This window comes from Camponotus floridanus, unplaced genomic scaffold, assembly GCF_003227725.1.
Source record: "Camponotus floridanus strain SB8 unplaced genomic scaffold, Cflo_v7.5 scaffold16, whole genome shotgun sequence".
Taxonomy (NCBI): Eukaryota; Metazoa; Arthropoda; class Insecta; order Hymenoptera; family Formicidae; genus Camponotus; species Camponotus floridanus.
Window position 1 is genome coordinate 3,419,279 of NW_020229281.1, and position 24,457 is coordinate 3,443,735.

The following is a 24,457-nucleotide window of genomic DNA, read 5'->3' on the forward strand; positions in this document are numbered from 1 at the left end:
CTTCGGCCGCGCTCGGCCAACTTCGGCGGCGCTCGGCTCGAGCGCCGCCGGCGGCGACGCGTGACGTCACGATGTTGCGTAGGCGGCCTCGTAGTCTCGACGCAGTTGATTTATTCGAACGGAAGAACGCCTTTTGTCTCGTCGTTTAGGTAAGCCAAAATATGAAAATTCTTCGTGTCAATAAACCTATCTTAATTTGGATACCTCAGACGTCATATGTTGTTCGCAGCTCGAGGAAAGGAGAGTGATAAATTACGGAATTTTGCGACTCGTAACAACTCTGACGACGCTAATGGACGCGTCCATAAAGAGTGAATTTCGTATATTCCCTTGCACAATAATATTCCTCGATCTTCGAAGATTCGCTATTCTTCGAAGAATAGCGAAAGATAATACTCCGGATGTGAGCTTGTGATCTGTGTAAAATTCGGAGTTTGCGATTCTTGATTTCCGAATTCACGACTGGGCATTATGCATCTCGTTCGAGCGTACTTTGAATCGTTTTGTTCGTGAGATTTGCGCGCGCAAATCTTTCTCATTCGAACCGCTTCTTCGAGGCTACATAGATTCCCGCTATTTCGCATCTGGAGTCCCCTAAATTCCTGAGATAATAATCGTTTTTAATATCTCGTGAACGACAGCATTCTTGTGGATCTCTTCAAGATTTTTCTATCCATTCTTCTATCCTTTATTTGTATCTAAATGTGAGTACTAAACCAAATTAATTGATAGTTATTAATTTCATATATTTAGAATATTATTTGCGTAGGTTAGGGATCAGGCTAGTGTTAATAAGATCGAAAAAGCTAAATTTATGATTATAATTTTATGATTGAATTTTGTTTAACCATAATCTCGTCTAGGATATTTTTATTTTTTACAGATTTCTAATTTATAAAAAAAACATTGTTATATAATTTATTGAGACCGAAATATTGAGATTCAATATGTATTAAAGTGAAATCCATTGCAAATTCTTAAAAAAAAATGTTTTTGTTTCTCGTATTTAGATAATTATTTTTATTAAGTTTAAATTCTAGAAAAATAGAAAAAATTCTTAATTAACTCAGTAATAAACTTTCGAGTACAGATAAAATTACAATATAAAATAATTTTTAAAGATTTTTACACAATAAATATTTATTATATATTACTATGTATATATAAATTATGTATATTAATATACATATATGTGCATAAAACGTAACAGCGATAAATATAAAATTTTTTTAAATTTCTTTTATTTATGCTCGTTGGGGAAAATAAAAAATTTCGCGAGCGAATACCCAGAAATGTTTATGAAAGTCAATACGCTATTTAGATTGACATTTAATTCATTGTTGTGACATTTACTTTCAGGAATTTACAAGGAAGTTGCGCTGCCGTACCGCTGGTCGAATTAAAATCTCTAGATTTCTTTCACGGCTTGAATATTATGTATCTGCAGGCATACCAAGTAAGTGTATAAAAAATAGTATTATAGTATTATAAAAATAATTTTTAAAAATTTTCGCACAATAAATAGTTATTACTATTATATATTACGACTATGTATATATAAATTACATATATGTGCGTAAAACGTGTAGCGTTTTTTTATTTATGTGATTTTGTTGGTGAAAATAAAAAATTTTGCGAGCGAATTTTAGAAATGTTTAGAATTTTAGAAAGTCAATACTCTATTTCGGTTGACATTTAATTCATTGTTGCGACATTTACTTCCAGGAATTTACAACGAAGTTGCGCTGCCGCATCGCTGGTCGAATGAATCGTTGGACTTCTTTCACGGCTTGAATATTATGCATCTACAGGCATACCAAGTAAGTGCATTAACAATAGATTATAATCTATTGCGTGCCGAAAAATATTTTGCTCTCCCTTTCGGTTCGCGTACGTGCTTGTGTACATGGATCTGGAATTCCTTTTACGCGCCGCAAATCGGCGTAGATCGATGGAAATGCACACCAGAATCATACAACACAGTAATCTAATGCATTATATATTCTGGTATTTCATAAATCCCGCAAAACACGTGCAGAACGTTTACAATCGTGAAATATTACTATACTGACTTATGTTCTTTGTCTTTTATTATGTTATATTTTGAATTTTTCAAATTTTTATTAAATTATTGAAAATTTGTTGTTAAAATTGTTGTCAAGATTAAAAAATTTTGGATGTCATATAATTTAAAATAAATAATAAATTTTTCTTGTATTATGAAAAGCTAATCTGTTTAAAATCTATTTAAAAAATAGAAGATAAAATAAAAAATTCAATAAGATGATAGTTTAAAGTTGTGGGATAAGTTGTGGGATAAGTTTCAAGTTGCACAAGCAGATTGAAAATATATTCTTCTTTTTCTGACAAACTTTCAGAAAAATTAGAATATATATTCTAAGAATACTCTTACACACGAGTGCGTTCTGTGCGATGGTTTTATTGTAAAAGCTTGGTGGTCGCGTTGGGAATTTAACATGACCTGACCTGTTTTGAGTAAAGGGGCTCAGCTTTACGTTAATTTTTTATAGCGCACTCTCACTGATGCGTACTCTTTTTTTTGCAAAACTTATTTAAAGCATTTTACGTTTCTCTTTTTTCTTTTTATTTCGCGTTTAATCCCGACAAAAACAAAGAGTCAATACTACTAACAACCCTTCACTTAATTAACTCTGCTTAGCGATTCCCTTCTAGATAACGAGATAAAATTCATTCAAGCATATTTGAACCAAGAATATGTAATCGTGTAGGGATTATGCGAAAGTATATCAATTATTTTATTATTTAATTATCTAAAAAATATACTTTTTAATTAAGTACTATATTAAAAATTAAAAGTTATATTTTCATATTATAAAAATTTGCACAATAAATTTACAGAAATAAAGATAAATAAAATTGTATTAACGTGCATAAAAAATTGTAAACAATCGAGTACGGACTTTTCAATGGAAAATGTGAATAATTAAATAATTAAAATTTTCGTAGTTTTTTTCTTGTATTATATTATTAGATTTATTTTTGATCAATGATAATATATAATTATAACAATATCCAGACGTTGCAAAGAAAGGATATCGTGCAACTTTAAAAAGAAGCTTTTTGCCTCATAACAAGTTACAATTGGCGCAAGGTTGCGAGATAGTAAAAAATATGAGAGTGCGTGGTCACATTTGCGTTGCAATAACATAACAATATCCGATAAAAATAATCACATGCAAATATTGCGCATTTGCGAAAGGAGTTGCAATAATAATACGAAAGAAAGCTTAAAATGCATTTTCTTCCGCTCTCCCTGTTGTTACACATAAGAAACGAGTCCCCGTTTGGTGACGAGAGTGAGAGTAATCCTGCAACTTTCGTTTATTCCCGCCTCGGCCTCGTGATGTCATAAATATAACCGTGTATCGTAATCCGAATTGGCATTCTCGCGGTGAAAGGTACGGCACGATGAGGTAAAGAAGTCAGTACTGGGAACGGAAATATGCGGAAATTATTTTTTGAGAAAATTCATTTAATTGTGAAATTTTGCTTTTATTTCATAATTTCTTTTTTTCAAAAAAGCCAAAAATATCCCATGTTACGTTTAAATATGTAAAACTTTTTTTTATAGTGAAGTAGCAATTTCTTTTGTAGCGAAGTAGTAATTATGAGAGAGAAAGGAAACGAAATATTCAATTTTAAACTAAGAATTATATAATGTTCGACAGATTGCAAAAGTTCGTCCTCTAACGGAAATAACGATTTCTCTCGTCCTACTTTAATAAGTTTATATTTCATTTAATTACAGCGGATTTAACTTCTTCCACGTTATTCGTTTTAACACTGATCGATCGATTGCGTGAGTAACGCGAGTGCTCTGTCGGTTTCCGAGAAGATTAAAATTTAATTTACAAATCGTTGTCGTAAAAATAGCGCAAACGAACTGATCTTCGGAGATAGACGAGGATTATGTCGGTCAATCTAATCTTGCTTTAAATACTTCCCATTCAGAATCAATTGTTGCCAATTTTCCAAGAAAATATATATCATGATCCTTGATAGATAAATATAGTTGAATATAATCTGATATCGTATTCAAAATTAAGTGGTTTAATTAAGAAAAAGGAGGATAATTGCACGATGAGATAATCGATTTAAATAATATAACATTTAATAGCATATAGCATACAAAAGTTTAAAATAAGAATGTGTGTGAGCGTCAATTATGACATTATTCTCGAACTTTGATTGAAGGGAGAAAAGATTTGCTTCTGCGAACCATTATGATGCTGTTACGCTAATGAATAACGGAGTTGAGTATACGCGCGTAATTAATGGTGCGCGTGTCGTCGTGCGATTTGCACAGCTAATAGTTTCCCGTAAAACCGGTATCCGATCGAAGTCCTCTCCTCCTCTGGCTCTTTTTCCGCGCGCGGATATTTTAGCACGCTGTGCATCAGGTTGCATCCTGTCGACGCGCAATTTCTGTACGCGACTCGGTTCCGGTTTAACGATCCCCCTCAAGCCGGAAACGGCGACTACGTAAGATACCGGATGTCGGTTTCGTACGTAAAATTCTTAGTGCCGGAAATCTCTGTGCGGGTGAAACGAGCGAAACGTAGCTTTGATCGACCGATCCGATCGTGAAAGCAATCGCGAGCGTGCCGACGAATATTATTATCGCGTAACGAATCGTTCGGATATTCCGGTTAGTCGCTGAGAATTCTTCCTCTAAGGCACGAGAGAGAGAATTATCTCTGTTCTATCTCGCAAGTGATTTCCGACAAGCAACCGGTGGTTGCGCCAACGAGGTCACGCCGCGACACCTCGCCCGTTTTCAACCCTTTGAGACACTGATGAAAGGTGCGAGATGAGGAGAGAATCGCAATGAAGTCGGCGCAATTTTTCATCCGGAACATTTATACATAATAGAGTGGATATTAATAAATTGTTCGCGCTGTTTTTCTTTGATCCGCGAAAATTAACGAGATATTTGTTTTTCAGTGGCAGCTTGACAAATTGCGAGGGCGAAAGTGTAGGTAGATAAGTAGGTAGATAAAATTAAACGCTAATATAATATATCCTATAGATGTAATATATCCGCATGACATAAATGATGAGAAATGAAAGAAATGTAACTTTATATACAAAGTAATATCTACAAAGTAATTATTATTCATTTTTATTTATTAAAGTGCAGGGATTTTCAGCGATTAAATAATTGCAATAGTTCGAATTTCGTGATTAAATGTTTGAGATTTGAAAAAAATAAAATTTATTTGTTTGTTTCGGTAAAGTGGCAAAATAAAATAAATTGACAATATATTGCTCGATATTTTTTGATGATTCTAATTTGAAAGTTCAAATCTGAAATTGTTTACATATTTCGATTCTGAAAATATATTTTAAATTTAAATTTTAGACAAAATCGTGCAAAGTTGGATGACCTGAGAAAAAAAATATATGTTTATTTTACTTGTAACAAATAAATCTTATATATATTTTCACTTCATATTTTCTTGGTATTTGAAAATTATCAACAATCGAGAATCTTCGAACATTACAATTAAATAGTTCGACTGTTCGTTGTGTTATAAAATATTCAAATTTGAAATTCTCGAATGTTTTAAAATTTTGCGATCCATTTGTGTTCGAGCCTCAGCATACAACGTTATAGTTAAGTAATAACTAAGATATTTGCGTCGATGTCTAAGTGGAAAATTTATTCGTGCAATAAGGTAATTTGTATGTCGTGAGGATGAATTCTCCTTAAAAGGCCGCGCGTCTAGATCGGAGAACGACATATTTATATTGGCATGGATATCTAGGCCAAGTAAAACTGGTTATGGAAAAGCCTTGTCTGACGTTGCTGCTTTTCTTTCGGAAGATGACCAAACTGGTTTTGACCTCGGCGAAGACGGCCTTCTATGCAGCTACGTTTGCGTTTGAACGTTAAGATCGCGGCTCATTCTTCGTTTCGTAAACGCGAATGCGAGTTACGTTTCCATCGTCGAAAAAACGAGAAAATATTGAAATAATATACGAAAAAAAACAAACAGTGAAAATAAGGCTTTATGAATAAGCAAAAAAAAGCATTTATGAATTGGTTCGGTATCAGGATCAAAATATTAATCGTCGTTTTCATGAAAATTTATAACAAAGCGGTTGTGTTTTTACTGAAACAATAACTTTATAGTTACATACTATGAATATTGCTGCAAATTATCTTTCATTGCACTTTATATAATGATATTATAAATTAAATTCGTTGCAATTAAAGAGTTACGCTAATAGTCTTGAAACAGCTTGAATAATGAATGATAATAAATATTAATCTGTACAATAAATATTACAGTGGATATGAAATATTCAAAAATGAGTTTTAGTAATTGTTTTTAAAGTGAACAGATTTTATCGTGTGAAAAATTGTATATCTTTTCAATTTTTTCCGCAGAAAAATAACGAAACAATAATTAATCGTTTATCTTAACAATTATATGAAAAAAAATTAATTCAATTTATGATGAAAAATTGTATTAGTAATCGCGCATATGAAAACAACTTATATTTTATATTTACTTATATTTTTACACATAAAATAAAATAAATAAAGCGTAAATAAAGCGATACATTACATATATATATATATAAAATATATGATAATATATTATATATTTATATATAAAATTGCAATTCAATTGAATTCAATAATTTTCGGAGTTAATAAAACAAATGGTTAGTACTGGGCTGATACAAAAGTACTATCTTTATTCTTCCGAAATGTGAATGGCCTCGAATCCGTGTTTTCGATTGAATTTAGCCAAGGACACGTGTACTGGAAGACGAATCCTGGCTGGGATCCGAGTTTGGACTCCCGGCAAGATTGAGCGACTCGCGTTGTGATATATGACGCACTGCCGTATAAGGCGTATAATAATACGAAGTTAGATCGTAATGCTTGTGCCAATCCTCTCTCTCTCTCTCTCGCTCCTTCTTCCTCTCTTGTTCTCTCTCTTTCTTTTTCTTTCTCTCTATCTATCCTCTCCCTCGTCAGGGCCATGCCAAGCGGAGCGGAGCGGAGGATCTTGTGAAGACGAAGACTGTAAGACCGCATGGTCCCTCTTCGTGGAAGTCACGCAGAGACGCGGGAGAGCCAACGAGCCGTCCTTTTTTCTTCCTCTTCCTTCCCCGCCTTTCCCTCCTTCACCTTCCATTGCCATACGTCGACCTCCTCTTATCCCACACTGAGCGTTTGCGCTTCCACTTATCCTTTTCGTCCTTTCCGCTGGAACGGAGGAGGCGGTTGGGCCGTCCCGGTCTGCGTCCCTTTCGGATCATGCGGTCGCCTTTCCTTTTCTCTTTCAATGTCCTTCTCGTCCTCTCCATTTTGCCCTTTTTGCTTTTCTTCTCTCCTTCCTGTAGCCGCGACTCTTTCTACAAGGTTGCTTCTTCCGCTTTTAATTACGAGTCTGCTACATCTTGTCCATGTCGTCGTTCGTGTCGAGTTTCTACCTTTTCTTGTATACTTTATTTCATCTTATCTCGCGATCGCTCGATAAGTTTTAAATTGGATAAGCACTTCGTTTTGCTATGAATTGCCCAGTGTATTTTTAAACTTCTTCTTTGGACTTTTAATTTATTTTTTTTTTTCAAGTTCTATCTTTTTCACGTGTATATCTACTGTACTCTTTTTTGAATTTCTTTTGTCAGTCTACAATTCCATTCATAAAATTTTCTCTTTATTTTCACTCGTTACAATTCTCGACTTCACGTAGAATTCTCGCGGAATTCCTTATATCAGCCATTTTATACCCTTCATTTCCCTTTCATCTCACGCTGCACCTCTCGCTGTACCTCCCCAGCTTCTCGTTTCGCCTTCTCTCATCGTTTCCATCCGTTTTCTTTCCTGGTCGGGGCACAACCATTATATCCCTGGCGATACGTCTCGCTGCCCGTAGCGGCCGTGCAACGTTGCATTCCGTCGACTGCATTCCGTTCCAGACTGCCTCGGACGAATGCATCTTTTGATAGCTGCGATTCGACGAAGGAACTTCCCCAGTCTCAGAAAATCTACCCCCTCGGCGTTACTCGTCGGTAATATTTTATAATCGCGGTTCCTAACCGATCGCACGTATCGATGTGCGTTAATAATTTTAGATTCTTCACCGCATGCTATCGGACTGTCACAATCGACGTGCAACTTGCTCGTAAATTTGTCCGGAGGGGAACACATGTTCGTAGACAGCCTATTTTTGTAACCAGGGACCTTCGATCCCCTCTGAAAAAGTGAAATCACGAGTCTGCCTCAGAGACAGACCGATCTCAACAAAGGAAGCTATTACTTAGGTTTTCCGTAATCACGACTTTCCACGATTGAACGAGGGAACTCGTAGTCACTCAGTCACGATCGTGAGATCATGTTCCCCTCTCTTTGCGATCATAAAAAATAGTAATCTTATGAATTTTGTCGTCTATGATGATGAAAAATGACTTGTAGCGAAACGTCATTTTTCAAAGACGAAAACGTCGAAAAAAAAATTCCACACTTTTATTTTACTGTCTTTCACCAATACGTCTTAAAAATATTTAAATGCTTAATATATTAATTTCGATAATCTTGTATAATTCTCTTCAATTTATATTTCATAGTAATAATCTGCAAGTAAGAATATTTCGAAATAAAAATTAAGATTAAAGATATTAAAAAGAAAAAGATATAATTATTTTTTTCTCGCCGTTCTAAATTATAAAATATATCTGTTTCATCTCGTTACGGCATTACTCAAAGTGATTTTTACATCTCGTATCGTGAATGGTGCGAGTGAGCGAGGAGAAGAAGAGGGAAGAAAGAGGGTGCTCTTGGGGCGCTCAGATCGCGATTCGGGGCCTTCAGGCCCCAAGCCCCGAAGCGGACAATAGACAGACCGTTAGACGCGGTGCAGGGCAAGGTACACCGGACTGAATCTCGGCCTGGGAATTGTTGAACGAAGGGCACCTCGAGGGACCTCGACCCGAGCCGAGGGTCCCGCCGGGGCTCGGAGAAACTGGTTTACCTGCCACCTCCTTCGTCGTCCTCTCTTTTCTCCGGACGTGGCGGTTCCGTGGCGATGAAACAGCGAAGAATGCAAAGACGCAGCAACAGCAGCACGCCTCTCTTTCCAGAAGAGACAATTATCAGCTAGATATCTCTTCGTGTTAGTTTTCCACCGACTATCGAAATTCCACGAACGCAACGAGAATGATAATCGGAGAGAATTTAGATCAAAAAAAGACGGAGCTGTATACTTTTTGATTGTTATATCTGGATTGTATGCACATTGATATGAACATCTTACAATTGTGATATTTTAAAGTTTTTCTCGAAAAAATTTAGTTATCTCTGGAAATGGTTTTTCAAATATGTTGATAAGCTCCAAACATGGTTCGATATGTAGACGGTACATGCGTATAATATATTCCGTTTCGCTCTTGCGCTCTTCGTAGAATCTAGAATTTTTGTATGGAATTTTCACGGAAGCTACATAGTAACTGAGAACGCGTATTTAAATTGCAGCTTAAGATAGGAAGATTGTAGTATGGATTTCTTTCGATGCGATGGCTTGGCTGTAATCCTAAATGGGAATACGTACAGACGAAAGTACGTAAATATGATGTTATCTAAAGACGTTTGTGCGCCAGAATTCTTGATATCAGATCCAACATCGTATATTTTATCGCTTAATTCCTAATTTCAGATAATCTTAAATATCTGCAAGCGGTTTTGAAATAGTTTTTCAAAGAATTTTGAAATAGTTTTTCATAGAATCATTTAGAATAGACGATAAATATGTCGTTCCGGAAATTAGGTTTTTAGCAGTAGATTTTCTTCTCAGAATATTTCGATAAATATGATAAAGAGGAGATAAAAAGTACGATGGAATTATTTATTTAACAATATTTTAAGTTTTAAAACGATATCTTTTTATCAATGTTTATACATATAATTTGTACTCTTGTTTATATTTATATTTATATAAATTTTTTTTATTAAATAATATACAAGAAAAAAACTAGTTTTAAATATCAATATATTTTCATAAAAATTTTCAGGAAAATTTTTATGTATCAAAAGCTTGAAATTTGGGGCGTTCTTGGTAATAGATTACTATAGGCTTATTCAGCATATGTGGGGGAGTACTTTCTATATCATATTCATAATAGATTGCATCAGCGAACTCTTTTTCACAAATTTGATAAGATTTATCAGCGATAGGATATCAGCTATAAGCCGTATTCAATGATGCGTCTACGCACACAAATTTGTTTTTTATTTCATTGCGCTTTTTTCGACGAAATCAGGCTGTAAGTTTTGAATATCAAATTTTCTCGTAAAATATGAGCGCAGCATTGTATCGCAATATGCTATCGATTTTTGTTATCGATACAATTATGAGTATGAGATATAATTTTTTCAAGTTTTCTAATTAAATGTCTTCTCTGCTATCTCTCTTAAAAATCATTATTTATACATATAATTTAATGTAAATTGTAATTATTATAAAAAAGAAAGGAGATATAGTAATTAATTCTTATATATTATTAATATTAATATATTTCTTAGTTAATGTAATAAATAAGATATATATTATATTTAAATCATAATTTCCAAGATAATATATAAAGTATGTATAAATAATAATTATTATTACAATTTTGTTAATATCTATTCAATTCATAAATTTTATGTGTAATTAAGTTTAGGTAATACACAAATTACACATGTAAATATAATTATAGGTCGGTTCAATTAATCCGAATCGATCCGATTCCAAATCTATACTACTCCAGATAGAGAATGTCGTGCATTGCTAATGAGAATTAGTCCAGTAATCCAGTAATTAAAATTGAAAACGAGCCATTACATCTTCTATTATATTTATTAATATTGTAAATATGAATAATGAATTTTCATATCTGATAGATTCTACGAATTTGTAACGAGACTAAAGGCAATGTTAATTTAATCGCTACTTATACATTCAGATTATTAAATCTCGCCAAAGAATTGAGAGATTTAATCATTTGACGGAATCGGAAACAGGAATTGGAAACTTTGTTTTTCGAGGAATAAAGAGATTTCGCGAGCAAGATTTTTTCTTCTTTCGAAGACAATTTTTTATCGTTTCGGATTATCTTATCCAAGATAGAAGATAGATGTCTGTCGTTCATCTACGCGTAAAAATTCTTCAACGGATCTCGAAATTGAACCTTATTATATCCGCGATTATAAAACGGCCTATCCACATGACTTGCACGTAGTTAATTATACGGGTGCGGTTCATTGCTCGCGAACAAGATCTTCACGCATCGTTCAATTACGCTATCGTAATCTATAGGAGATAGGATTAATTGCAGCGTGATGAAAGTGCGAAAATTCAATATTTGAAGAATATCGCTAATCGTCGATGTAATTATACTTAATTTACTTTTTACATAGCGAGATTGACATACGCATTGCTATTCGTGACCGAAAGAAATTAATTTTTTATCGTACATTTTACAGAATAAAGTTAGGCTATTTAAAATATTCTTTAAAACATATTTAAAATGTATTTAAATTAAAAAAAAATATTTATTATTATAAATATTAAATATCATGTTATGCATAATACTTTAAAATTCTTTAACTCCCATATTCTTCTAACGTTTAGAGAAATTTTACGCAAAATTTTCGTTACTAACATATCTGTTGATTATAATTTCAACAAAGAATCCGCGGTTGAAAGGCCATGAGATGGAGTTCACGGGAGACTTTGCAAGTGCGTAAATGCATGCATGGTCGAGTATGTATAAAGAGAATGAATTAAAGTCAGTAATATATGCGGTCCTGGAATTTCCGCAATGCGGCGCTCACGTTGTTTAGGCTTGCGTGTACATCACCGCGCGTGATACATACACACGTGTTATAGTCGCCACACGCCACGCACGTAACACCTATCTACGCGCGGCGAAACGTGCGTGTTTTGAAAGGTACGCGAATCCAAAGCATATCTATTTCCGTGACTAGAGTAACCTACCGAGGCGATTCAGTGACGATTTATCCGCCATTTATCCGGCAAATCTTGCGAATAACATGTTCATAAATAATGCTAAAATTCGCAAAAATCTTTGGTAAGATTTGTTTCTTTAATTAGACAATGTGCAGAAATGAACAACAGGTGAAGTGGATAAATTTTTCCTGAAATCCACTTATAAAATGATTATTATATCGAGTTTTTAATGATACAACGAGATAAAAATAAGCTTCATTACTTGGTGTATACTTATGCAACAAGCGGGCTTAAACACAGTCCGATTTAATGACAGATCTGTGACGCCTACCGGATAAGATCGCCGATGTAATACCAAGCATAACGAGCGTGAGCTTTAAGGGGTCATTGACGGTGGGACAAAGGCCGTAATCGCGTGAAATTTTGGCACGGTATCCGGTCGAGTGTTACGAGCCACATAGACGCTTGCCAGGATTCTACAAGTGGTTGACCCTGGCCGCGAGGCGACGCGACGCGACGCGACACGCCGGCGTCGATACGTGCGCGCGAGCGCAATGTCAGAAGTATATTGACCATTCTATGAACGCTCATCAAACACATTCTCCGTGAGATATTTCATATTTTATTTATATCCTCGTATATATTTTCGACGCGCATAAATGCTTTATTATTATCGCGATTAGACGGTTGGACAATTGAATTGATCGATGCTCGTACGCGATGGTCCGACCTTGTTGGATCGATCACTCTCGAGGAACATGAAACGGAACATTCCCCTTCCCGGAAACGTGTGGTTGATCGGTTTAGATCGGAATCCCAATAGGTTTCGGATGGACCACGGCATTCCACTGGGCTGCTATCACGTCACTTCGGATGTGCGTCCGGAGTGCTCGGCGATGAATTTCGTGTCATGGACGCGATGGGTGTAGCCGCAGAATGGATCAACCGGCTGCGCGCGCTTTTGTACTTATGGAGCGAACGAAAAAAAGTGAAAAAAGAAAAAAATTTATACGTTCCCGTCTATACGTATGCTTGGATGTGTCCGTCTGGCGGATTCGTCACGTTCGTAAATCGTAGTGAATTTTTGACGGCGTCGATGATGTACGACCTCGAAGAACATACACGAGATTTGTCGGGCCTATTTCTGTAGCGAAGTAGTATAAATCGTAATTCCGTTCACGTATTCGATATCGTCCGTATATTGTTCCCAGTACGTTTTTCAGCTCGTTTTTTTTCTACGGATTTGCAACCTTCGCTTTCTAACTTGCGATATGTAAAACGAACGATGCGTCGATCCATCATGTGGATAACGATGCAAAATACACAATACATACGATGTTCTAAATATGTCTATTTTGAAACTTTTACTCTAGAGTTTTATTTTCGAAACAGCTTCTGCATCGTATTGACTTTAATGATTAATTCGGAATGCGCTTTTCCCTTGGCATTTGTCATCGTGCATTAAATTAACTGCGATATAGCAAGTTTATTATAAAAAATTAAATTTCTCATATAAAAATTCGTTTCGAGAGAATGTCCAATGTAAATCAGAAGTTAAGTCTTTCAATATGATTAAATTATGATCTCCGGAACTCGTGGTAAACTTATGCAAGAATGAAGAGGCTATTATCGTAAATAATTTCCTTTAATTAGCTCCGAGTGTGAATTGAAAATGCACGATGCACTTCAGGCGAGATGAACAGTGAACGCAATTTTCGAGTCGATGATAAATGATCACTCGCGAATTGACGCCGACTCACGAGTCTGTTCGACGTGCACGTTGCTATTGTTGCAAAAAAGTTTAACATGGAAAGAATAAGCACTAGTAATGACATCATCTTCAGAGACACACGTGCATCGCCCACCTGTGCTTTACCGATGATGTGTTTACGACGCGAACGAGATTCACGCGCTCGCACTCTGCGTCTCAGTCTTGCGCTGAGGCGAATTTACACATCATTCCAGATAAGATATCCGACATTTGCGTGTAACCGCGAATAGCGAGAAAAAACGAAGTGCGAGTGACACATTTCCCGACCGATAACTCGTGACACATTTTACGACGCAAAATTCACAAAATGTTAATAAATTAAAAGAAAACTTGTACGTCATCATATTAATATCAAAAATAAAGAATGTCAAATATTCCACATTCAACGACAATTAAAATAAATATGTTTTCTCTAACTGATTAAGTAAACCTGATCGAAAAAATCGGATTGAAGCCCATTTTGAAAGTGAGCTCTTTCATTTAGGACAATCATCAAGAATAAATTGTGTAAATTCGCACATAATCCGAGCAATTGCGTATTTATTATCGCTTATTTATCACTGGCACTGGTATTTGTATCTGGATGGATGCGAAACGCATACATTGTGTACATAGTGTTTACAGTATGCACCTTGTTGGTGCAATATTTGCACGGTATGGCTATACATAAGCTGTAGCACGTTAATAAAATAAGAAAACAGCATCCGCGTTAGTCTCGAAATATGTTTGTTGACACAATAGAGATGCTAAAGATAAATAATTTTTCACAAATCAATCTTCTCTCTTACTCGATTATTATATTATGCCAGATTCTGTATATACAACATTATGCTCGTATATCACGATATGTTTATTATTTCACTTATCTTTATGCAATAACAATATCTGATATTTTATTTTCCTTATGTTCAACAATAATAAATTATAATGCATACTGTATAACATATATAAAAGTTTTATATTTATATTTAATGTATTATATGATTGAGTGCAGCGAGCTTCGAGGTACGGCAAACAAAAACTATATAGCGTATATATAAATAATTTTATTTTCATGTTAAATTAACTTATACATATTTTAACAGATTTAATACATTTATGTTTATTTATATGATACACTATATTTCCTGTTTTTTGAATGAAAAGCGAGAGATTTTATCTAATATAATTGAGAGCATTAACGTGGAAAATTTATTAAATTATTTGCATTTTTAATCGCGTAATGTTTTATTCTTTGCTTGATTTTGATTTCAGTGTTACAATGGAAATAATTGGTCGATAATGCGACGTAGACGCGGCGCATGTAATTGGATATTAAATTGGTAACGTCACTGTCTTTCTGCGGAGCGATTCTCTTTCGCCCTCGAGGGACCGAAAGTTGGATACGGTTTCCCGGACAACATAATGCAATTTTGTCCGCAGCTTTCTCACAAATACACATCGCAAATACATCCGGGATACTGCGCATCGCGACGCGACAACAGCGGTTTTGTACTCGCACGGTGAGTTCGATGCAAATAGACTGGTGAGTAAATTGAATCATTACATTTAGACAAAAGGTCTATAGATGCCTGTACATAATTAATTTTAGCGGATATTGTTACGTAATAACAATCATCTTTTTTAAACGAAACAATCATTCTATCAATCATCCGCATTCTTCTAATCTCAGAGATACTCCAACGTAATGGGTATAAATGGAGTAAGATTTATAAATTGTTGCTGCGATGGGGATTTTTATATAAATGATTTTGTCGGGTTATCGCGTTTATCTGTATCATAAATAATAGTTTTCGCGCGGACAGATTCGATAAACATCATTAACGTTTATACGAAACAACGTTCTCAACAAAAGAAGGTTCTATGTTCCACGTGGCCTGAGAGAAGCTTTTCTCGTAGCTTTCTCGTGGAAGGCTCTTTGAAAAATCGTCTTGCTATTTTCTCCCTTTGACCTCGCCGCGAGTTCCCATGTCTTTCATTCTCACAAGTTTGCTTTCCGTTTCGCAGTTGCTTTTCTTTAATTGTGTTTCTCATTTCACAATAACATATAGGTTTCTGAAAGAGCTCCATATTGATGTGTACTGCTCTTTTATTTTGTTAAAACTACGATATCTCATATATTTTCTACCGAAATCTTTTGAACAGACCAAATTTGTTTCGCACATTTTCTGCTTTAAAATATTTCTAAAACTGATATAAAGAGATAAATAAAGCTGATATATGTATTTGTTTTTTGCTTGATATAAAGAGGGAAAAATAAAAAGTGATCTAAAAAAGTGACTATCTAACTTAGATTGAAAATAGTTGAATGTTAGTGTGTATTAGATCATAGTGTACACTTAACGATAATGTTAAGAAGTATGAATTCCCAAGGGTAAAAATTTGCGCATCTAGAGAGAGAGTCAGTCTATTTGCTATTTTCTTTCCCTTCGCAGTTCGTTTACGCGCAGCCATCAATCGTCAGGCAATGTACCCAATAAGTAAGGTCTCGAATACGATTTGCTTTTACAAGCTTCTTCGATTACCCGCGAAGATTAAATGCCATAGTTCGCGAGAGTAATCACAGTGGAGTGCAAGAATACTGCGCCTCGCTGAGTTTCATCCTTGGAAACTTACCATTTTTAGAAACTTTAGCCGTGAGCGATGCAAGTTTTTCTTAGATGAAAAACATGAAATTTCAATGTTTTAATTCTTTACTTCACTTTATATCAATTCATATAATAGATATTTAGTACAGTAATATAAATTGTTATTGAAACCTTTTTTTTCCTCTTTACGATAATTAATTGTGTCATCCGAACAGAAATATCAAAATTTTAGCTCGCGAAATTTTAGATAGATAGGATTTAAGGACATCGTTACACCTTTCGTGGCAAAATGAAGGAAATCTCGGGTGCGACCTTTATGGAATTAATTAATCAAAGCTTCGCGTTAAATGTCGCTGTCCTTTACAGGACGACGACAGTTTGTTCGGTCGGTGCTCCGCAAAGTTAATTGGCTTCTATCGTGACGTAAGTAGTCATTTCCGTTATCATTAAATCGCAAATTTATCATGGTCACTGTATCATGTTATCCACCTCGCAAGTGGACCGCTGTTTTATTGTCGCGCCAGAAACCTCCACCATGTCAGTCCGAGATTTTGATGAAACCCCTATGAGAGAGTAATTCGATTTTAGATGGTCACGAAATTAGGGGAACTTTTTGAACACCTTCTTAAATAGACAGGAATATATAGTTACTACATTTTTAGACATCTCTTTAAATATATAAAATTGTGTGGCTACCGCACCGCAATATATTTAATTCTCAACTCGTAAAATATAATTAGTTTTAGTTTAATAATAAATTAATCATAAAATTTATACTTTCTGAATATATATTTACGAAAGAATCTAAAAATAAAGATTAAATATTTATATATATTTAAGAAAAATAAATATTAATATTATACAAATTAAATATTCTCTTGAATATTAAAATCATAATAAAAAGTATATTTTTTAGCCATTCAATAATAATAAGACAAGTCTTTGTACGTTGACTTAAATTACTTAATTAGGAGATTGGTGTATTTGCAATTAAAATTATTTTCTTATGTTTTAAAAAAGAAATAAATAATTTTAAGCTATATAAAATAATTTTTAGATATATTATATATACATGTTTGAATGCCTAAACATATGTTAAACATATAAAAAGTCACATAAAAATCTTTGGAACGTTTTCTTAAAATGATATTTTTAAATACTTTTATATATTTTTCTCGAAAACTGCTAATTTAATTATTGTTTTAATTTGTTCAAAAATATATTATGGTTCTGTTCAATTAAAAAAAATTGTAATTTAATAAAAACTTAGACATAATTAAAGCTGCTAAAAAATTGATTTTATTGAAATTATAATTAAAATTTAGAAGTATCTTATTCAGAAAAAAGCTGAATGGATTCATAAATTATAATTTATCTTAATGAATTTTTATAATTTAATCTTTGCGTATATGAGGCAAACATGCTCAAAAATTATTATTAATTCTTTCATATATTTCGCTCGTAAAATATAATGACAAATTCAATAATTTCATCTCAATAGTGCTGTTCTCGACATTACGATTGGCGAGTTTCTACTGTTACATTGACGCTGCGTAATGTATACACATCAACGATGGCGAGGCGGTTAGTTAAGTTTGCCAAGCATTAATCATGCACTCGGTTAGAAAGCTCCTTTGCGTAGATTTAACCTCCGAGCTTTCTCTCATGCTTCTCCGAGTTTTCGCTCTCGCTGATCTTTCGCAAGAAACGAGCAACGGAAAGAAAATGACGAACTGGATGAAATGAATTGCTCTCCATTTATCCATTGTTGGGTATCTTATGGCGCGCTAACAGATTCTTTCTTTAAGTTGAAACTCGCTGAAAAAAAGAATTTACGCGGAAGCGAACTTTAAATTACAACAACGTGAACCCAGGGCATATAAAAGCAAGTTTTTCCTTCCTGCGTTTCTGGCCGCTTTCGAGTATACACTCACTCGAGGCACTTGGCTGAACACTCGGTTGGATACTTGAGGTTCTAAAGAGAGCGAATGGTTTAAACTTCGGCTACTCGTATACAAGTAGTCTACCGCTCCACCAACGGTAGTCTACCACACCAACGGTTGTAATCGAGTGTATTAAGTTCGTCGTATTTCAACTATAAGGTGGATCGAAAAAGTCGCAAACGATTCGATTAAACGAGAATCTTTTATGACAAGTTCACGGAATCAATCATCATTACTTCATAAGTATTCATAAGTATTCGAGTTTTATTTTTCGGTCAATAGAAATAATATACAAATAATATATAATTTGAATAATTATGCTAATGAAATAATATAGAGTATATTGTTTATGACATTATTTATAATTTAAATTTGTATTTTTCGAATATTGCTTAAACCTTTTTTATAAACCATTATCTTTTTCTAATAAGATATAAACGAGATATCTCTAGAAAAAAATTAATTTGATTAAAACATAAAATAGCGCATCTTCAAGATTACTATAGAGAAATTCTTTTTATAATTTTGTCGTTTATTTTCGACGAAGCTCTTGCAAATACGATTCGTTTCACAGAAAAAAAAACGCAATAATTATTTGCGTATTCGCGCAATGTCTTATATCCTTTTTCCTCAGGTCGATAACCGCACTATCGATTTAAATTGAGCCGTCGAACGATCGAGTTAATGGAGAACGGAGATTGGGCCAAAATGGGCATATCGGTACGACACGGAAGAAGCGTAATTGAACGCAACCAAAGTGGCTTACTTGCAAGACGATCTATAAATACATGAGCGGCCACTGGTTCTCTGCTTCTCTCTTTCTCTCATGTTTAAGCTTTGCTTTATTAATTCAAGTTTCTTCATGCTTTTGCGCCTCGCGTTTCGTGCCGCTTCACCGTGACCAACTATCGCAATTCCAGAGATCCGTAGTCAATTGTAAGTGAACTTTGTGTCATGCGAATCGAATCATTTAATTCAAAAAAATGTAGAAATATTAATTTAATATAAATGTCTGGAAGATTTAAATCATCGTGTTTGAAAAAAATCTAAGTTGGATAAATAAGATTTGTGTTTTCTATTATAATTAAATCCTACTTATTATTTGTAAAAATACCGAATGACCAAAAGAAAACGCAATGAATATATATTTATAAAATTAGAAATTTATTTGTAATACGTATAGTAAATTGATAATTTTGATTGCAATCCATGTGTTCTTTAAATAACAACATTTCTTCGAATAATTATTTAATAATAAGAAAACATTTTGTCGATGATTTTCTACGAGTTAGCATAATTTTAACACGTTTTCCATGTGTTCTATCATCGAGATAGAATGTTGGCTCATAAATGAAATAACATACTGTCAGTGCACTAAATTTCCCCGAATGTACCCATGTTATCCGAATGACAGAGACGAATAAGCGTCTGGCAAAATTATGTGAAAAGCATCTACAGCGATTCTAGCAAAAATTGTCTGAGAAGGTAAAGAGCAAAGACATTACCGCTGAACGAATTTTTTCTCGTCTCTCCATCTTCATGTCTTGAGAGATTTTCAAACTTTTTTTGGTAAATCTTCTTCAAGCATTAAACGGTAAACTTGATTAGAAAATCGCTTCAAATTACTGTTAATGATATTTTTGTGATTGTTCGATTTAAAATTAAATACGTTAAAAATAACAAACATAATCTTTTAAAAATAAAAAAAAATTTGTTTGAAGCTTGTATGGCTACCACGATATTTCAAGATGTCTCTTAGGTGCAGAAACCGATATAGGTGTGCGGCCGATATATGGTCGCCTAAGCGATAACCTAGATTCGTCGACGCATAAAATAGAATGCGATCGAAAGTTGAAAGAGGAGAAGATACATACAGGAGAGAAGCAAAGAAGAGGCGGGAGAGGAGGAGGAGATCTCACCTTCCGTGGAACGCATCGACACCTATTACACGTACGTAGATATCGACGAGGTGTCGCGTTTCGTCGAGATAGCACTTTTACGTCGTCGTCGGCACCTTATCACGTATCTTTCTCAACAAAAGAGATGCTTCCCGAATAAACCATAACGTATAACAGTCAAGCTTTTAGTCTGCTCTTATAAAACAAAAGGTAGCCACGCCAAAGCATTGGATCTGTCAAATCGCAAAAGTCAATGATCTCGAAAATTGATGATTATCGTCAAGATATATCTGGCCTTTTTGTTCTGAGAATTCGAAGAAGAAGCTCTGTCGGGTTCTCAGAGACGGATTTACGGAAAATACTTATCGTGAGAGATTCTCGTAAAAGAGTGAAAGTATGTGGATCTTGAAGAGGATCTCTTCGTAGAAACCATACAATCGGTCTAACAATAAGTGTATATACACCATCATTGATGGTAAAAATATCTATTAATATCTCAATCAATTTATACAAGCAGTATGTTTGCTAAGCTCGATAATTTTGAAACACAAGCGGAGATAAATTGGATTTACGACGATATTACAAAGTATATTTCTAAGCGGAATGAAAACAAAGTTTGCGTCGCATTCTGCTCAAGATCAATATGTGCAACTTAACGCGCTTTCGAAATCGTCGATTCAATTCTAATTAAATATCTCGTCATCTCCGATCGCGATAAGCTCGCTTGTTGAAACAATTTCAGCCGTGAGGTCGACAGCGGATTAGCGACTCATCGAGAGCGCAATTACGGAGCGAGCGGTCTCCTTTCTCGGGGGATTCTCTCGAGTTTGCGGTGCGAGCGGGCGAGAAACACACGGCGAAATCTTATTACGCCGTTCCGTAATCGGGAGGCTAGGAGCGTAACCTCGAGGAGAAAAGACGAGGAATTGCGCCGCCGACGACCGCGGTCATATGATTCATCCGACTTTCATGAGAAAATGCAATTTTTACCTGCGGCGCTACTTCTTATAGCGCTACGTTAGTCTTGGCCACCTTTCTTGTCCCGGTAGACGAGACTGAGACAAAGGCAACCGGCTCGCTCCCGGGCATATTAGCAAATTAAATTGCGTATTGAAATTAGTTTCACAGGTATTTAACATATTCGTGGGAAGTAAATATGTAATGCGCGAGCATCATACTTCAAAATGGAAAATTCGTTCTTGGATTAATTTCACGTGAACTTTAAAAGACAGTGATGATTTTCGTTAGGAAAAAAATCGACTGCGAATTTATCAAAAATATCTGCATTTCGATGAAAAACGCGCGATATCCTGCGCGCGTAAAACATTTCTCTCGGAATTCATCCTCGGAAAAATTTATGACTATAAATCGTAAATCAAGATTCTTTCGACGCGACAATTCCGAAACGCTTTTATTGCTTTTACAAAGGTGTTCAAAGTGAATAATACGATGGAGATATTACGAGATATAAATTCTGGCAAGGGACGCGATAAACTCGATATTAACAAATCGAGAAGATGTATATTTAATAATCGCGTTGAGATGCGTTTTAAAATTTTATTATCTCGTCAAATTTTTTTCATTTAAAATAATGATATTACATTCTTAATTTAACAATTTTATAATACGTGTATGCATTATGTAAAACTATTCTTAGATCGCGGAATACGATATGCTGCAAAATTTACTCCTTACAATCTTCCGTTTCTTCCTTTGCGCGGCTATATATTAACAAGCTATCCGACTCGAGTTAAAGACTTCTTTACGAGAGGATCGTTACGGCCGCGAGAATATCTGACGGTAAAAAGGCAGGTCTGGCTGTGTACTTTCGTGGGAAAAGCGCAACCGTCTCCTTGCAACCGCGTCATCCATATCGAGATCGGTACAGCACGATTACACGAAGACAAAGCGAGCTTTGTCTTTGAATCAAAAGCGTCTTGTCGGCGTTCTCGTTTTAATAAATACGCGTCTTCCCTCTTTCTATTAGCATTTTTCAGGAAACGTTCATCGATGTGCTCGCTCTGAGAAAGTTTTGATTAATCACCGTGACGCTCGCGGGCATTTTGAATTAATCGGTATTATTGCGTCATTAATTATTATTTTCGTGTGCATTTCGATCACGCGATACTACGATAGAATTTCTGTTCGTAATTCGTTAATTAATTTAAAAGAAACATTTTAATTTTATACGCTTTTACTTTTATTATACAATTTCAGTTTTATACAATTTTATATGCGGATTGAAAAATATCCGAGTTAAGTTCCGTCCTCTCTCTCTCTCTCTTTTTTTATCAGCTGTAAAGATATTTACATGCACTGCGATATAAATATCAACTTTTTAAAGTAGAATATCGAAAGTTGTCTCACCCCGCTATGTTTTTCGCGGGATGATAAAAAAAATTAACATAACAAGATAGTTTTTCGACGCGATTTCCGTAAAGTATTTCTGTTCGAGACTGGAGTACATAAATGAGCCTGTTATTTTAACAATCGAAACTTCCAGTTCCACGAGGAAAATCAACAAAGCGTTCGTCAAAGTACGAATCGCGTATTTTCAGAGCACTCGACGGTAGAGATAAGCGGGCGGGATAATGCAGTCGGCGCACGAGCGTTTTATCTGTCGAAAGTGTGCGATGGAAATCTGCGCTTTGTGTAACGCTTGGCGATCATGGTTACAGAACCAGCGTTCTGCGCTCTCGCACAAACAGAACTTCATAGTCTTCGTAAGGCTGACTTTCTCCTCCGTTGTACATTACGCAACCACTTACTCGGCATCTTTGGGTCCCGTGCGCAGAGAGAACACAAGCAGGAAAGCAGCATTGAGATTGATGGCCAGTTTCATCGTCCTCACAAAAACGACACATGAGATATATCGTTTAATTTATTTTTTATTTTCTTTAAATCGTGAGTTTAAAATGAAAATTTCATATTAAATTATTTCTTTCTATTTATTAAAACTGAGATAAAAAATAAACATGTGGTATTGAATCCATAATTCTCACGAATTTTCGGAGTAGCTCCGAAAATTCTCACTCGCTAGTGGATTTAAAAATTTATATGTCCTTTGTATCTTTATACATTTATATTTTTAATGAAAAAATTGATGTCAATTTTTTGTAAGTACCCATTATTTCTCGTGGTTAATCATTTTATCATTAATTACAAATTGCATACCCTTCTTCATGCTCGAAAAAAATCGTAACAGATAGCAACGATTTGTGAAGCTGTCTTAGCTATTATATGATGAAATATCTTCTTTTCTTAAAGTAGGATTTTTCTTCGTACATTTTTAGCTCTTTAGCCATACGTTGATTGGTGTGCTTCTATTCGCGACTTCGTAACTCCGGTTTGTCGACAGCGCGAGCGCGATTTAATTAATTCAGGGAAATTACGACGGGCAGTCGTTCACTTGGTTAAACGTGACTTTCCAACGTGTCGTATGCAGAAGCGAATCCACCGTACTTCCGCTTCTCGCACGGGGCAAGCTCAAGCTTGTAAACACACCGCAGACCGAAATAGGGTTCTCATATTAATAGCTCGGCCGAAGTGCATCTGGTTACACGACGAGATACCCGCAAAGATGAGGGGTCAGGCAGAGAAGTATATCGGAGATAGATGGCTGGATACGTGGGTAAGAAAACGATACGGAGGAATGTAATATTTACTAAAAGTTTCGAATGAATCAGCTTCCAAAAATTTTTCTTCCCTTTTGAAAGAGAGATCGGAACTTTTTATATTAAATTATTTACTTCGAAAACCGATCTTTTATAATATTTCGTGATCTTTTAACGATTTTCTTATATATTTGGACGCTTATAAAGGAATCTAATTTTTATGAGTTGATGTTAAGATTTAATTAATTATATGTACAATAATAACATATTATATATAAATATATATGTGATGCATGTTGCAACAATTTATGTAATTTAAACTTAAGTAAATTAGAGAGAAATAAATTTATAAATTTGAGTATTTATATTTATATTTATATTACATATAAACTTTTTTTTAGAAATTTTCGCTAGAAAGAAATTAACTTGAAACTGATTAAGAAATCTGATGTTCTAAAGGTTTTGATATAATTGGAAACTTTAATACACATATAATATACATTGTAATATATTGCTACATTTTAAAATATCAATATTTTAAAAAATACCGATTAATTATTCTTTCGCAAAGATACAGTCGGTGAAAATTGACAAAAATTTTATCAGATATAAAAATAAATTTAAAATTATCA

The 24,457-nt window shown here is 34.6% G+C and overlaps 1 protein-coding gene and 1 long non-coding RNA gene across 2 annotated transcripts in view; one reads left to right on the forward strand and one right to left on the reverse strand.

Moving 5' to 3' along the window:
- The window catches only part of LOC105255932 (brain tumor protein), an 85,950-nt gene that overhangs the window by 61,274 nt on the left and 219 nt on the right, over positions 1–24,457 (reverse strand). The gene's annotated exons all lie outside the window — the stretch shown is intronic.
- Positions 78–19,288, forward strand: LOC105255933. Its single transcript, XR_889565.3, has 5 exons — positions 78–149; positions 1,360–1,456; positions 1,726–1,820; positions 15,037–15,284; positions 18,948–19,288. It is a non-coding gene; the product is annotated as an uncharacterized LOC105255933 (long non-coding RNA).